At 53.4% G+C, this 17,418-nt stretch overlaps 1 protein-coding gene across 2 annotated transcripts in view; it reads right to left on the bottom strand.

Moving 5' to 3' along the window:
* Positions 1-17,418, bottom strand: part of GPR68 (G protein-coupled receptor 68) — a 27,371-nt gene extending 9,953 nt beyond the window's left edge. Inside the window, exons 1-2 of one of the 2 annotated variants that reach the window (XM_024736329.1) lie at positions 17,300-17,418; positions 9,429-9,493 (exon numbers count right to left, since the gene is read on the bottom strand). The gene's annotated coding sequence lies outside the window, so the exon portion shown is untranslated. The remainder of the gene's footprint in view (positions 1-9,428; positions 9,494-17,299) is intronic. The other variant, XM_024736327.1, reaches the window with a different exon arrangement.

The following is a 17,418-nucleotide window of genomic DNA, read 5'->3' as shown; positions in this document are numbered from 1 at the left end:
CCAAAAAAAAAAAAAAAAAAAAAAAAAAAGGGACCAGAGAAGCTCCTCAAGACTAGGAGACCAATCACCTGAGACAAGATTAAAGCAGTGCAGGCCCTAAGCACACCCTAATCTTGTCGGAGATCGCACCCTTGAACCATTGCTATAAAACCCTTCATCAGATCCTCTGGGATTGGAACACATAGTTTTTCGAGGTGGGACCCTCCCCCTGCCCAGGGTCCCCCTTTGCCTGGCAAATCAATAAAGCTATCCTTTTCTACTTCACCCAAAACTCTGTCTCCAAGATGCGATTCGGCTCTGGTGTGCGGAGAAGCTGAGCTTTCGGCAACAATTCCACAGCTACGACGTAGGCCAGGTTTTGAACTCAGACTGGTCCACGCTTTCCTTCACACCGCGCTATCTTTCTGTTCATCACAGTTGTTACAGAGTGACCACCCTCACCTCCAGGCTTTGCCAGGCTGCAGCCCATACATATGCCACCACGAGGCCACCAGGCTTGGGCCTGGGCCAGCCCCCTGCACCTGGCAGGTCAACCATTTCCTCACCACCCATGGAGGAAAAGCTACTGTGTGCCTGGGGCTGGGACCCCCAAGGTGGAGGGGATTGGGGCAAAGAATCAAAACACAGAGCTGCTGCATCTACCTCATTTTATCATCCAGCTAAGAAACCGGGAGACTACACAGCAAGCAGCACAGCACTAAGAGCAAGACTGTTAGACAAACGCCCGTCAGCACAGAGGCCTCCGAGGACCTGAACGTCCAAGAGCGGTTAAGCTCCCCAAAGGCATGAAGGGCCTCTGACTCAAGCTGGGAGCCGCCTGCACATTCCAAACCAGAAGGCAGAGGTGGCCAGTGCCGTTCAGCTGCCACATAAACAGTGGTTTAATCTGTCGCCCGTCTCTTCCCGGTCGTGGCACACTGGCACGCACACAGTTAGTCCCTGGCCGGGCGGCCCTGCTCAGGGGAACCCCCAGCATGCCGAGCTGGGGAGTTTCCTCAGCGTGTTTAAACACGCTTTAAACAGGGCTGTTTCATTTCCTAAAAGTACCCTTTTCAGAGGCTGTTGATGTTTCCCTCTGGGGTGGCAGTAGAATCAGGCTGCATTTTCCCCTTAGTCCCCAGCTTTCCCCTACATAGCCTCAATCCGGCAACAGCAAGGACACAACCTCATTTCTAAAGCCCTCATAACGGTCTCAGAGTTCAAGCCCATCTGGGCTCACAAAGTTGCTGTGAGTCGATGGGGCTGACACTGTGAACCCATTTCATAGAATCTGAAGCCCAGAGAGGCTAACCTAGTTGCTCAAGTTCATACAGTAAGTGGGGGTGGATCTGAATCCAGAACCCAGGCTTCTAGGCACCAACTCGCTGCCTTTGAGCTCTTTTGACCACAGACCACAGTGAGGAATGCACTTGTCATTGTAACCAGCACAAAGAGACATCACACACACAGACACACATAGACCCAGAGCAGTACTTACCCTACCACTTGTCATGCACTCTGATCATTCCACTCTATTTTGTTTTTCTTAAGGGCGTGAGCTGCTAAATTGATTTCCGGAGCCGCTCATGGGTCATGATCCTGTTTAGAAACAGCTGGACTGACCCCCGCCTGCTCAGGGTCCGGACCCCAGGAAGGGGACTGTGGTTGCCGCCAGGTGAGGGAGCAGCAGCCTCAGGGGATCTGGGTCCTCTCTGCCCGCCCGGCAAAGCTCTGCCCTCAAACCTCAAAGAGCCGGCTTCGTCCCAGTGCTCGCTGGCTCGCAGAGGCCTGGGGAGGAGACTGAACGCCCCTGGCCAAGCCCTGGCGGACCCCGCCCCGGGTAACCCTGCAGCCAGGACCCAAGCTCCCCCTCCTGCGGTCTCCTGCCGGCCACTCCTCCCAGCTCAGACTAGAAAATCCCAGCTGGAGGCTGCCCATTCCTGAGCTGTGGCAGAATCATGTGAACTCAGATCTGGTGTCAGGCTGGGTGGCTGTGAGGAAAACTTGCCAGCCAGAGGATGAGGGCGGCAGGACAGCTCCCTCCAGGCACCCCGGGCCTGCCTTCCCGTGCACCCCAGACCTTGCGGAAAATGCTAAAGCCTGAATTAGGGGCAGGGACCCCAGGGACTTGGGGGATGCAGGAGGAGCAGGGTACCCTGATTCTTCCTATCCAACCACCTGTGAGCACCTACAAGACACCAGGAGATACAGGATGTTGAACTCCCTGAGCCAGGGATCCTGACTTGAGCCAGACAGGCTGACACTCAGATAACTAGAAAGTACCATGGACACAAGAGCAATGGCACATCAGCAGGGGCAAGGGAAGCTGTTTCCACTCCCACCCCCGGGCAGTCACCCTTCAGCCGCTAGCAGCCAACATCTGGGTCAGTGGGTCACGACTACATTAGCAAATACCTGGGGAGCTTATAAAAAATACCATTGCCCAGGCTACACCCCAGATGAATTAAATCACACTCTCTGGAGACAAGGTGCCAGCGCCAGTGTTTTTAAAAGCTCTCTGGGCGATTCCAGAGGGCGGCCAGGAGGAGAAGCACTGATGTGGAGGCGGGTGGATCCTGCTGTGCAGACCAACAGAGCTACGGCATCAGAGGAATTCTCTGGGTCGTGAGTAAGGCGAGCGTCAGCGTCTTTAAACAGCGCGGCCCAGAGCGGGGAGCCAGCACGGGGCTCTGGCCTCATGGGGTCTTCTGGCTCTCAGGACTCTTTCCTAAACTCCCTCAGCACGGCAGGGCCGACGGGACCCCCGGAGGTTACCTAGCTCAGCCTCATTTTACAGATGGGGAAACTCAGGCCCAAAGGGGCAAAGGCTCTAGATAGGGTCTTACAGCTAAATGATAGAGCTGTGATTCTCCAAATCGGCTGTGGCGCTATTTCGGCTTAACCTCCTCCCTCCAAGGTGTCCCCTTGGAAGCTGACTGTAGGAACGTTGCTAGAGCCAGGAAGCCAACGTCCACCACGAGTGGGGGTCACTGAGGATGTGCATTACCCCTATTTTGTTGGGTGATCTGTGGTTTCATCTCCTCCAGAGAGTGAATCACTACAGTCCTGATGGGGGGCTGTTTTGGTAGGGGGCCCAGGAAAAATCCCCCTCTGCAGGGCCTGGGCCTTCAAGCAAATGCTCCTCTGTCAGCTGCACCAGAAGCCTCTGCCTTGTTACAATGCAGTGGTGCCTGTAGACATAGAGGCTATTTTCTCTTTTTTCTTTTTTTTGGCTGTGCAGCGCGGCATGCGGGAACTTAGTTCCCCAACCAGGAATCGAACCCGTGCCCCCTGCAGTGGAAGAGCGGAGTCTTAACCACTGAACCGCCAGGGAAGCCCCAGAAGCTGTTTCCGAGTGTAGAAGTCTGTGGGCTCTCCCTGATGCCATATGAAAGGACAGGAGTTGTGCGGGGAGGAGTGCAGGATCGGTTCAGTGGTGAATGCCTGGCTACCCCCAGGACACACCGACCAAAGAGCACACCCCTGGTTCTCTGTACAGGGCGGCCCAGCCTAACAGGACTCGCACACACAGGCTGTCTACACCATCAGCATCTATACCTGTGGGAACCTCTGATGGCACTGTGTCCCCCCCTTTCCCCAGGCCCAGGGACCCCCTCCACCTCCCTTCCTATTTGGCCTTTGGAACTGCTGATGGAGAGATGAAGCTGACATTGAATCGGCTAGCCCAGGTCCTCTGTGAAATGCCCACTCAGGAAGAGAAAAGAACACCCTTACTGTGTTCTACTTTGGTGCTAAGGTTTTTTTCTTTAATCTAAAACAGGAAGGAAGGACTAGAAACTAGGATGAACTAGGATGGTGGTGGCGGTGCTGGTGATGAAACCACTCCCTCGGGCTAGAAGGTCCTGCCCCACCATCCGAGTCTCCCTAGACAGGGTGAAGGATGGGCAGGCCAACTTGGTAGGACGTTTGTTATGGTGTCCTACTGTATTCCCCATGGGTACTCTACTGATTTGGGGCTAGTTGGGGTAAAGGCCTTGGGGGCTCCCAAAGGGCTCTGACAAATACAAGAAATGCCCATCACGAGCCGTCTGCTGTTTGACTGCAGGGACCTTCGCTGACTTGCGCATTGGACGCTGGCCTTGGCCTTCCCAGGCCTTACACATCAGCACACACCTCCGTCAGAGGAGCCGATGCAAGGCGCGCATTGTTGCAAGTTCCAAAGTGGCCAGGTGTGAATTAGGATGGCTTTAAAAACCCAGAGGAGGACCAGCAGAGAACCTCCCAAAGTACCTGGCACTGCTGCCCTCCCAAGTGGCGTCAGAGAAGAGGTGGGAGCAACTTGGGATCAGGGAGCAAAGTCATTGCCATTTTGGGAGCACGTGCTAAGCGCCTTCCAAATGTTTCCTGTTTTAACCCCCACCTCAACCCTATTTTGTAGGCAAGGCAACGAGACTCAGAGGGCGCCAGCATCTTGCCTGGGGTCACACAGCGGGGAAACTGCAGAGCTGTTTGACTCCAAAGACAGGGCTCTTGACTAGTTTCCTGTTGCTGCTGAAACAAATTACCACAGCATTTAGCAGCGTAAGACAACACACATTTCTTATCTTACAGTCTGGCCGCCAAAAGTGGGTCTCGCTGGGCTAAAATCAAAGTGTCAGCAGGCTTCCATTTCTTCTGGAGGGTATGGGGGGAAATCCATTTCCCTGCCTTTTCCGGTTTCTAGACGTTTCTGTCATTCCTTGGCTTGTGGCCCCCTTCCGTCTTCAAAGCCAGCAGTGGCAGACTGAGTCCATCTCACATTGTACCACTCTGACCTCTGCTTGCATCTTCCCATCTTGGCAGCCAGCGCGATCAAACACAAAGGCCTCACCACTCAGAAGTCTCGAGCTGGCCAGGGAGCTGGGACCAGGACTCTTCATACAGACTGAAGGTGGCCCGTGACATCCGAATGACAAATGGCACTGGACTAGGGCACAGGGGTGGGTGCTTACACGCTGTGAGCTACCTCAACGTACAAGGCACTGTGCTTCCACAAGCTGTCTTGATGGTGCCTCACAGCAATCCTGCAGGAAAATTATTATTATCCCAGCTTTACCACCGAAGAGACCAAGGGTCACCAGGCTAGCAAGTGGCAGCGCTGGGATTCAAGTCAAGTTCTGAATTAACTGTATTTTAATAATTCTCAATGCAGTGCACGGAAATTTGTATGATGGTGTGTCGATGCCCATCTTCCCCTCCGGACAGTAAGCTCCACGAGGAAGAAGGAGCTGGGTCTATTTTGTTCTCTGTTGGAGAGAAGGTGGTTTGGCCCAAAATGCACAACAAAAACGTGTTGAACATTTGAATGAAGAAATGAATCTGAACTCCATTGCTTTCTGCAGCCCGCCTGGAAGGCCCGTGTGGCTGAAATTGAAGTTAGGAGTTAACAGACTGGGGGAGGCTGTCAGGATATGGGATGAGGCAACAGGAAGAGGGTTGACTCTGAGGGCACGTGGGTGGGTGGCCACATGTGAAAATGCATTACAGCAGAAGCCTGACAGACTTTGGTATCTCTCTGGAGACTCTGTGGTCTGTCTGAGAAGGTCTGAGCTGTCTGGGGCATCCTTCCTGCTCTGAGGCCAGGGCACCAACCACAGGCCCCAAGGTTGCCAAGGCAACCCCCCTCCCCACCTGCCACCCCCACCAGCCTCCTGCCTCCAGCCCCAGAGTGCTCCAACCTATCAATTAATAACCGAATAATGTCTGACAGCAATCACTCCAAACACCCGGGCAGCAACCCTCTTGAGAAACAGACTTCCCCAGTGAGTAAGAGCTATAGAGATGCTCATTACACTCAGCCTGGGCCACCTGCTAAAATCTAGTTTTCTGAATTCAAATTACTCTCTCTGGCTTCTCCCTCTTGTTTGAAAGGCATGGGGTTGGCAGAGCTGATGACTGAAGCCTCAGAGGTTCCAAGAAAACAGACACTAGAGAAGCTGCCATGTTGCACGCCTGCTCCCTCAGCCCAGAATCAGACCCAGAGAAACTGATCCTGACCAAACAAGCTCTGCGATAAGGCCCTAGTCATGGATATTTGTATCTCTGCTGGTCTTCTCCTAGAAGAAAACCTATGTCCCCTGCCAAGATTAATTAATTTGTTACCATGGCACCCAGAGGAAAAAAAAAAAAAAAGGAAAAGGAAAAGCTTTCGAGTTGTAGTGGATTCAAGATGGTTGGAAATTGTTTGCTCATCTTCTCATGGAGAGGTGGGGTATAAGTCCCCTCCCCTTGAACCTAGGTGGGCTCTGTGACTACCTAACCAATAAAATAAAGTGGAAGCCACACTGTATCAGCTTCTGAGTCCAGGTCTAAAGACACTGGCAGCTCTTACTTCCTGTCTCTTGGGATAGTTGCTCTTGAAACCTAGGTGCCATGCTGTGAGGAAGCCCAAGTAGCCTCAGAGAGGCCCACATTGAGAGGAACCTAGACCCTGGGCGACAGCCCCAGCTGCCAGCCAGGGTCAACTGGATTACCACACGAGTGTGTGATTTTGGAGAAAGATCCCCCAGCCCCAGCTGGGTCATCTCAGCTAATGCTGCAAGTAGAGATAAGCTATCCCCACAGAGCCCTGACCACATTGCAGATTCATGAGCAAAAGGGCTGAGCTATTTTAAGCTACTATCTTTTGAAGTGGTTTGTGATGTAACAGAAGATAACTGGAACAAAAGGTTTTTTGGGTTTTTTTCCTCCAAAATCACATGAGGGCTTATCACACTGTGTGAGATGAGTGTAATAGTCTCCATTTTTCCCATGCGATACTAAGGGTCAGAGAGGTAAGGCATCTTGTTTGAGAGCAGCCAGATAGGAAAGATGAAACTCTGTTTTTCACTCTTTGTTTGCTGTTAGACCAGTCTTCTTTCCCTACAGTGTGTCCTGTACCCAGAAGGACACAACATAATAGTAATAACATGAATACTCAGAACTAATATTTAGGGGACACTGCAAGGCTTTTAGGGCAAGATCTTTACCTGCATGATCTCATGCTCTAGGAGGTATACTCTATTATCATGCCCATTTCACAGATGGTGATACTGAGGCTTAAAAGAGGGTATGTGACTTGCCCAAGGCAATAGCTCTAGGTGTTAGAGTCCAGATTTGAACCCAAGCCATCTGGTTCTGGAACTAGGCTCTCGAGTACAGATACTCTAATCTATATAGTCTAAAGCAACCACATTGCTCCAGCCGTGCTTCCTCTGTTAGGCTCAGGAATTCTTTTCCCTCATTCCTTCTTTTGGAAGCTTATGTGTGTTGGTGGGCATGGGGGTTGAAGCCAAACCTAACCATATCATCTCAGCTTTGCAGAGTTTCAGACCATTCCCACATCTCTTTTGTCCCACAAGCCCTCTGTGAAGTGGCGTGGCCAGTATTAATCTCCATTTAACAGAGGCCCAGCCACAGCAAGTGACCTGCCCAAAGCCACACAGCCTCTGGCTCCAAGTCAGCGCTTTCTCCTCTGCCCACCGCTAAAGCCCAAAGAGCCTTCCCCGCGGTTGTCTGTTCTCCAGCTCCAGGATTACCTGGGCCCGCTTGATTGCAGGTGGGCGGGGACAGGGTGGGGGGGCTGCCAACCAGCCACCCCACCCGCGCTCCTCTGTCCAGTCACGGAAGCTTTCCCCTCCCTCGGTGGCAGGGGGTCTTATTCTGGCCCCTGTAATCCCGCCGTGTGCCTAATGAGCTGCCCTTCGTGTGAGAGGGACCGGGCAGATTTGGGGCAAGGAAAGCCTGGCCCACACGGCATCTCTGGATCACCTGTGCCTTCGAGCTCTAGGAGGAGAAGAGTTAGCTGTCTGACTTTTTTTGGGGGGGGCGGGGAAGGGAAGTAATTACCAGGTGGCCACGGTGCCAGCCAAGTGGGTGGTTGCTAAACCCGGCGGCAACCGCAGGCGGAGACATCCCGCCCGGCCGCCTGGGGGCGGGGGCACGTACCTGCGCGGCGAGAGGCCGGGGCGCCGGCCGCAGTCACCCCGCGCGTCGCCCGCGTCCCTCCTACGGCCGGCGCGCGGCCAGCGGGGTGGACACCGCGTCCTCGGGCTGCCGGCCAGGGTGGTCTGCGGACGCTGGCGGCCCGCTTCCCGGCCAGACTCCCCTCCTCCTCTTCGGAACACGGAGCCACAATGTGTCCCGATTCCCGACCCCTCCCCCCATTCCTCCCGTCCCCCTCGGGCACACCCAGCCCTGCCCATCAGCGCCCTGCCTTTCGCTGTGACCACAGTCCACAGGCTAGGCGCCGGCCAGGAAGAGCCGCTGAAAGTGGCGCAGACCCGGCTTGGAGGTCCAGCTCTCCTGGGTCCCGGCGACAGGATCCGGAGCTGCCAGTGTGGGCTCACTCTGGGCATGGCTGCAAAAGGACCAGGGTCCTTCTCCAGCCACATCAGAACCTCTAGGTAAGGAGAGTCCATGAAGCGACGTTTCGGTACCGTTCACCTCTGTGTCCCCAGCACCAGCACATCAGTAGCCACTCAGCAGATGCAGTGTCCTGTTGCTGTCAGGGCCTCTCTCCGCCTCTCCCGGTTGCTGGACCTCGGTGCCGAGCCCGGGGGTGGGGGGAGGGGGCGATGGGCAGTGAGGTGGGTCTGCACTTAGGTTTGCTGTCTCCTGGATCCCTGCTGGGGTGCCTCCCAAGACTTGAGTGGGCCTGCAGCAGAGGTGGCCAGGGACAGCATAGGGGACCTCCTAACGGTTTTGCTGAGAATGCAAGGAGGCTTTAGGGCCCTCTGCCCCACAAGCTCACAGACAAAATCACTAACGATAGTCACAGCTCTGAGTGTCTGAGTACGTACTGTGTGCCAAGCACTGTTCTGAGCACTTAAACGCATGAACTCATTTGATCCTCAGCATACTATTATTATCCCCATTTTACATATGGGGGAATGAGGCACAGAGAAGTCAAGTAACCTGCCCAAGGTCACACAGGTAATAAGTAGAGGCCATGAGATTCAAACCCAAGCAGGTGAGTCCAGAGCCCTCATCACCACCTGCATCCTATCCCAAGCCACCCTTTGCTCTACCCTCAGCATCTTCTTTCACACCTGCACACCTGAGCTCCTGTGTCCGTCTCCACTCAGAAGGCCTCCTGCCCCCACCACCGGAACTCTCGCCGCGGTTTTAAGATGTGAACGTCACCTCCCCTAGCAAGCCTTCTTGGTCATCCCAGGCAGTTCGTGCTGAGCCCCCTCCCTGGTCCCTTAGCTCCCTTCCCAGCATTCTCTGCACTGCCCACTGGGGTCACTGGCCCACAGCTACCCCTCTACAGGGCCCTCATTCCGGGTCCAGTGCCGGGCTCAGAGCCAGGCGCCCTATTCCTGTTTGCGAAGTGAGTGTCTGGGACTGGGTGCTGCAGGAGTCTGCAGAAGCTTGTGTGGCTGGTTGTCAGGACAGACGTCGGGGGTTAGGGCTAGAGGGCGGCTGGAGTGCAGGTAGGAAGGTAAAGAGGCAGATTGATGGCTCACCTTCTGCTGACTCTTCTGGGCACCTCAAAGCTCCACACTTTGTGATGGGGCTGCTAGGTGAGTCTCTGGAAGGAAATGGACAGTGGGCAGGTGGGCAGAAGATACCCTGGAAGGAGAGGCCGAGGGAGCAGGGGCAGGCAGGGCATTTTGCTTTTCCTGCTGGGCACACGCCCAGCAACCTCCCAGCGGGCTCTTCTCACAGGCCGCAACAGCCTCTTCTGCTGGTCCTCATTTTGAAATTCCTCCTTGCAAAATCTTCATAAGTGGAGTTTTCTGGATTAACTATATTCATGCCATAAAAATGCACAGATACTTTTTTTTTTTTCGGTACGTTGGCCTTTCACTGTCGTGGCCTCTCCCGTTGCGGAGGACAGGCTCCGGACGCGCAGGCTCAGCGGCCAGGGCTCACGGGCCCGGCCGCTCCGCGGCATGTGGGATCTTCCCGGACCGGGGCACGAACCCGTGTCCCCTGCATCGGCAGGCGGACTCTCAACCACTGCACCACCAGGGAAGCCCAAAAGATACTTTTTAAAGATTGCCATACTGAAAGTAGTTGTTAAGAGTTTGGCTTGGACCAAATCCAGAGTGCCTGAATTCCGGAGTTTGAATTTCACCTCTGCTACCTGACAGTAGGGTGACCTTGGACAAATCCCTTAACTTCTCTGTGCCAGGTTCTTTGTGTGTGAAATGGGGACATGGAAATATAGCTAGTGGGAAGCAGCCGCATAGCACAGGGAGATCAGCTCGGTGCTTTGCGTCCACCTAGAGGGGTGGGATAGGGAGGGTGGGAGGGAGACGCAGGAGGGAGGAGATATGGGGATATATGTATAACTGATTCACTTTGTTATACAGCAGAAACTAACGCACCATTGTAAAGCAATTATACTCCAATAAAGACGTTAAAACAAAACAAAGAGGTTGAGATGATTGCATGAGTTAAATCAAGTATAGCTCAACACGCAGCACTTATTAGGGTTCAACCGATGTTAGCTGTTATTATTGTACACTCCAAATACCCTTTTATATATAGCTCTTATCTTTTGAACGTTTACTGCAGTTTTATTCTCTGCATTTTGCAGATCAGGAAACTGAGCTTCAGTGAATTGCCTAAGGCTACTCAGTGCTGAGTGTCTGAGCCAGGACTTGAATGGAGTCCCACCCGCGAAGCTGCTTCCTGCAGCAATTACCTTCTGCCTCATCCTATCCCTCCCGGAAAGAAGCGGGCTGTAAGAAGCGGGCTGTTAAAGTCCGTCACCAGTTGCTAGATCCAGGATTCGGACTCTCAGGGGGTACAGTGCCTGCCGTGTAGAAAGTTTATTACCAAGTGAATCCTGCCAGGGATGCCATATTGCACGGTTCCAAGGGTGGGCCTGTACACGTTGTAACCTATCAGGTGGTGGCCTCTGGAGTTGGGGCCGTGTGGCAGTACTTGGTGTTCCTCTCTCCCTGCCTCTCTTTTTCTAGCCCTCAGTCTCTGTTTACAGATGTCCAAACATATCTAGAACCTTCCACAGTCTAAACAGTCTTCAATTAAAACAAACTCTATTTTGACTGACACTTCATTTTTTAGAGACGGAACAGCATGGTACCTATACCACTTACTTAAAGATCCAGAATTGGCCTGTGGAATAGAGGGTTGGCATCTCTGGCTATGTTCTTCCTAAGAAAATGCTAGATTTGGAGAAGCAAAGAGATTCATTGCACTGCCTGCAAAGTCACCTTTTGGCTAGACTTTGCTGTGCCTCTTGGCGTCAAGATGTCCAGTCCTTGGCAGGGCCAGCAGAATTTGTAACGAAATCTGGCATTGGCCATATAAACAACAAACAGCTTATTCAGTTAACGTGAAGCATGTATTGTTTTCCAGAACCTTTCGGGACCCAGAGAATGGTAAATGATGGCCCATGCTCATGGAATGCTGATTTGAAATGCTGCACTAACTGTCTTTCTCGCCCACAGAAATCCTCTTCCACATCGGGCTGGGCTCTGGAGACGTGGTCAGAATTTCTCCATACCCGGCGCAAGTGACAATTGTGTCCATTTCTTCTTTTCCAGGCTCTTGTGGGGTTTTGGTCTTGGCATTTGCATTTTACCGGTGTCAAGCCTGAGGAGGCACACAGCAGGAGCTCAGAAATGGCAGCTGATGGAAAGGATGGAAGCTTGTTGCCTGAGGCTGGAAGTGTGTGGAGGACTTTTTATTGGCCCACCCAGATCCACCCTTCACCCTTCTCCACCTACTCTACTGACAGTATCACAGGGTTCCCTTGCCCTCCGGCTTCTGTTGGGTTTGGCCAAGGGGAAGCACTCACTGGGATCAGAGGATGGCTGGGGACTGGGGCTGGGGGTGTATTTATCCCCCAGCCGGTGTTGCTTCCAGCTGGCTGCCTCTCTTTACTGAAGTCGTCTGCTCCTGTTGGAGTCTCTCTCCTGCTCTTCTCTCCCCGCTTCCTCCTCCAGGCCTGGGGACAGTAACAGCTCCCCAGAGATGCTAGTCCCAAGGTGCTGCACCGTCCTACGTTGATCCCCTTAACCCTACACACACCCTTGAAAACCATCCCTGTGTTAACCTCTCCCCAGTCACCCCACCTGAGTGGCCTCTGCTTCCCGCAGGGACTCTGACTGATGCAGAAGTGGATGTCGCCAGATGCATCTACATGGCGAACTCACACTAATGGAAGGATGTGTGCATATTTCACAAGGCATACGGATTATCTACTTTAAAACACTGTTTTGCCGGTTCATTCTTCCAATTAGCACAGCTGGCCAGACTCACAGGAAATCTCTCCTTATCCCCCAAACGACGGAATGAGTCCCTACTTCCTCACTCGGCTCCAGTGCCAGCTCATCTCTGGCACCGCTCAGCCCCAGGCCTCCTCTGTCAGATTCCCCTGTCCTGGACTTCCTGTCACTGAGCGCTTCCTAGTTCCTCATTCAGGTGGACAATTTTCTTTTTGAGAAATACTTGCCACTGCTGAGTCAAGCAACTCCCACGATGGTTTCAGGCAACAAGGAGCTGGTTTTTCTGAAAATTATCTTTTCTGGCATCAACCACACTCCAGCAGGCTCAGGCCTGAGCTGATTAATCGGACAACTGACCTAACGCCACAGTGTTTCCGCTCCCACTCAGATAATCTGTGGGCTCTCAGACAGAGTGTGACTAATGTGGACACCCAAAGGCAGGAAACTCTGAGCTCGAGTCCAGGTGAAGCACGAGCGCACCTGGAGAGCTGGGGAGCCCGTGTCGTGTTCCTGGCTAGGCTTCGGACTCCTGGAGGACTTCAGGCTGGGCTTCTCAGGCTGAGGCAGTTGGGAGATGCGGTAGCATCTGAATCTCTGGGTTCAAATCCCGTATCTGTTGTGCTTTGGTTGTTAAGAGCTCTGGCAAGTTAGCCTCTCGGAGGCTCAGTTTCTTCTTGAAAATGGGGTTAATAATGGAGATGGGTGTAAGAATGAAATATAAATCTGGCTGACACAGAAAGCAGGAGCCCAGCCTAGCAGGTGCAAAGACAGTAGGTTATGCTGGGAAGGCACAAAAGAGGGTTTGGCTGACTGAAGTCAGGTGTGCCAGGCCAGGCTGGGGTTGACCAGCCTCTTCCTTCGTTCTCTTGCTTATGGAGAATGGATCAAATCGTGGCTCTTCGCACTGGCTGTGTGACCTCAGAAAGTCACATGACCTCTCTGTGCTTCAGTTTCCTGATCTGTGAAATGGGGATAACAACAGTACCTCACAGGGCTGTTGTATTAAATGAGTTAATAAGAATAAATCTCTTACAACTATGCCTGCCTTTAGTGGGTGCTCACTAAATGGTAGGACACCCTCTTCATCCAGTGCCTGCGGAAGCCTTATGTGTGCCCCTCCGGCTCAGATTCCCTGAACTCTTCCAGACTTACTTGCCTGGAGCCCCTAAAAGGAACACTTGGAAGCTCCCTTCAGCTTCCCTGGATAAGCTTAGGTGCCTCTGATGGTGTATGCATGGTAGGATGGTGAGAAAGGGCTGAAATGAGAGATGACTGGCAAACAATTCATAGCCTATATGGGGTCTCACCCAGAAAATCTTGGCGAAAATTCTCCCTCTGTGTTGGGCTTCAGAACTTGCCTGGCCTGCTCCCGGGCTGTTGGCTAGTGTCCTGGGGGTATAATGGTGCCAGAGAAGCCGTGTAGCCTCAAAATTAGGAGATGTTCCTTGGAGCCAGACAGCCTGGGTTCAAACCCCAGCTCTGCCACTTGCCAAGTTATTGAACCTCTTAGGGCCTCATCTGTGAAGTGAGGCTGATAAGAATGGCACCTACCTCACAGAATGTTGTGTAATGTGCTCCCAACAGTTCCTGGCCCAGCGTAGGGCTCGGTAAATGTCAGCTATTGTTAATATACCACCGGCCACAGTGCCCTCAGACTACCACGGGACAGCTGTAGCCAGAATAGTGGCCTCTGTCAAGGATGCCCATGTCCTAATCCTTGGAACCTGTAAATATGTTGCCTTACATGGGAAAAGGGACTTTGCAGATGTGATGAAGGATCTGGAGATGGGGAGGTTATCCTGGGCTATCCAGGTGGGCCCAATGTCATCACAAGGGTGAAAGATGGAGGCAGATGAAGGAGAGCGTCAGGATGATGTAGGGTGAGAGACACCAGCCATTGTTGGCTTTGAAGATGGAAGTTGGCCCTGAGCCAAGAAATGCAGGCAGCTTCCAGAAGGTGAAAGAGGCAATGAAATGGATTTTCTCCTACAGCCTCCACAGAGGAACTCGGCCAGGAATCCCATTTCTGACCTCCAGAATTGTAAGATAAGCAACTTGTGTTGTCGGAAGCCTCTGAGTTTGTGCTAGTTTGTTACAGTACCAACAGGGAACTCAGTAGAGCTGCCGAGACCCAACACAGCCGCATCCTTGGAGGCACCATGTTGCGTCACTCCACGGTAGCTACTGAGTACCTGTGGTGTCACCCACACTGCTTTCCTTCTGGATGTGTGGGGACACACCGGACCCTGGAACCGAATGTCCCCTGGGCATAGGCACAGCCAGGGAGGGACTATTCAGGGGCAAGAGAGCTCAGGGCAGGCTCAGTGGGTTGAACAAGGCCTCCTGGAGAAGCTGAACCCTCAGCAGGGCCTTGAAGGATGGAGGGTGTGGGGTTTGGACAGCGAGGAGGAGGAGGAAGGTAAGGCATTACTGGAAGCAGCCCCGTGGGACCAAAGTCAAGGAGGTCAGCCTAGCTATTCATTCATTATTCATTCATCTGTCCATTCAACACCTGTGCTCCAGGCCCTGCGGGGGGTACCTGGACAGTGAAGTGAGTGAGACAGACCTGGTGGAAGCCAATATGCCATTATAATAAAACACGAAAAGCCTTACAGCAGGAGGTATGGCTTGTACAAAGGGGCGCATCAGGGTGGGCTTCCTGGAGGAAGTGACCCTTCATCACAGGATGGACTGAAGGTTTGTTCTTTATTGCTTTGGGCTCTGTGTGGTGCTCTGCACTCAGCAGGTGCTGACCGATAGGAGTTTAGCCATAAAAGTTTGTTATTCCCAGTCCAATTCTGTCCTAATCCATTTTATCACACTAAGGATAAAGTCTCAGGTGGGTGCCATTATGTCTCAAGCACCACTTTAATTCTTGCTAATCTCCCTTTGTAACCTAGAGAGCCAGCCTCAGGCATATTCTGCAGGCAACAGGTGCTAATTAAAGTTTCATACCACGGCTTGGTTTTCCTTGTTTTTATTTGTTTAATTACCTTCCTTTTGTGGCAGGGGGCACTGATTTTCCACTTCTGGGAGTAGATCACAATTTCTATTAAAATTTTATTAAAAATAAGTGTATTTAAGTATACTAGAACCATGAGTTGGGGGTTCTTCCTCTTGCCCTGGAGTTGACCACTGGGGTCCAGTTGAAGGCAGCGTCCCTCAGTGATGGGTCTGACCACTCCTTCAAGACCTCCCCATTCTAATCCCCACCCCCAACACACACACACACACACACACACACACACACACACACACACACACACGCTCAGTACTGGGGAGGGGGGAGTGGGAATTGGGATCTGAGGTGCGCACTGACTGGCTATGAGATTCTGCAGGAGAATTCTCCTAGAGCTGCGGGGTGGGCGGCTGCTGCAGGGAGAGGAGCCCAGGGGACAGGGCCTGCTTAGGCAAGGGATGTGCTAATCGGCTCAGTGTGCCTTTTTGGACAGGAAGAAAAGCAACCTGGAGAGAGACAGGAGGCAGCCAGTGGACAGTGAGTGACCTACACGCCCTGCAACTGTCATACAGGGTTATGTGGCTGAGTGGATGAGGAGGAAAGAGCTGACAGCTCCCAGGAGGGCTGTCCGATGGGGGCGGGACATGGCCAACAAGGAACCTCTGAGGAACTAGGCCTTGTGCCCCTGAGGAGCCACACAGGGGGCAGCAGGGCCAGCGCAGGCTAGACAGTGAGAAGAGATGACCCAGGGCAAGAGGATCTCAGTGGTGGCAAGCTGCATCATGGGACACAAACTCCTGTCCCTCTCCCTCCTGTCCCCAACACACCGAGGCAGCCAGGCCCTGGAGGAGTGGAGAAGGAGGGGCCTTGGGCCTTGACCTCTCCTTAGAATGTGGGTTCTTAGACCCTCTTTGTCTTCAGTTGGGGACCCCAGGGGTCATTCTGAGGTATCAGGGTTTGTATCCAAGGTACCAAAACAAGTGATGGACTCTGCCCAAGAAGCTGTTGAGGAGCACAGGGGAGATCGGAAAATAGTGATGGCAAGTTTCAAGTTTCTATTCCCTGAATAGAAGTTCTGCAGCAACCCAGTCTCCAAAGTAAAATATTCATAGAAAAACATCATGCATATAATAAAATGGAACTTGAATGGCTGAGTTTCTGAAACTCTGATTTAGAAGGGAAAGCTGGGATTGACACAGCAATTACAATACTCTGATAACAGCTGTGATTGGAGGATGATGTGACAGGAGGAGCCACACTGTGGGAGTCCAACATACAAAAGCACCTGATCAAGAGCAGGGCAGTCAGGGTAGCCTTCCTGGAAGAGATGACTCCTCAACTGAAACCTGCAAGGGGACTAGCAGGTATCCTGGGAATCCTCCTAGTGACTGGTGTGTGGATACAGAAGGGGCCCTTGTGAGCACTGATGGCGGAGGTGTGGGGGTTGCTAACTAGTCCAGGGCTGTACTGCTGGGGGCAGGTGCTCCCTCAGTCAGCTTAGTCTTTTGGGGCAAGAAGGAGAAGCAAGACGGACCTCCCCCCATTTACTTCTTGAATTACAGTCTGTCTCCCCAGCTATAGTGTGAGCTGTCTGGGCAGAGACAGCTCCCTCCACCGGAGGCGACTGCCGAGCTGAGGGCCCATTTGCTGAAAGTCTAGAATGGATGGAGGGCTCATCTCCATCCATTAGTTAGGCACCAGCAGGCGTTCAGTAGATAGGAGTCCCCCTACCCTCCTCCCCCTCGGGAAAGCGCCCAGCCTGGGACTGGGTCTTTGGGCTTCTCCCCCAGTGCTCTCCCCTGGACCTGCCTGCAGGTACCCAGGGGCAGGGCACGTCCCCAGGGGATCTGGACGGTGTTGGACTTGCAGATCCGCCTCCAGGGGCCCTGGGCAGGGCAGGGCAGCCCCCTCTGGCCCGCAGCGCCACAAAAGCCACCCTTGCGGCACACCCTCTGCGAGGGGGGACCCCAAAGCACCATCAATTTGTACCCTGGAATGACAAGGACCTCCCTCCCGGCCCTTCCCCCTCTCCACTCCCCACAGAGGCCTTTATCCGAGACTGGATTTGGAATCTTCTGTCCCAGGAGGGGGCGGGCCCGGCCTTGCTGAAGGTCGGTGGTCCCCTGCGCCGCCCGCGAGCTGTCCAGGCCCCACCCGAGCCGCCCGGCGCACTCACCTCTTTCGGGTCCCGGTGCCGGAGGCCAGGCCGCGGCTCCGTCCGGCCCGGCTGAGCCCGACGCCGGCGGACGGGAGGGAAGGACGGCGGAGCGTCGGCGGCAGGGACCAGGGACCGGC

The sequence above is a fragment of the Neophocaena asiaeorientalis genome, unplaced genomic scaffold, assembly GCF_003031525.2.
Source record: "Neophocaena asiaeorientalis asiaeorientalis breed wild unplaced genomic scaffold, Neophocaena_asiaeorientalis_V1.1 scaffold152, whole genome shotgun sequence".
Classification (NCBI taxonomy): Eukaryota; Metazoa; Chordata; class Mammalia; order Artiodactyla; family Phocoenidae; genus Neophocaena; species Neophocaena asiaeorientalis.
This window is presented reverse-complemented; position numbering and strand designations above follow the sequence as displayed.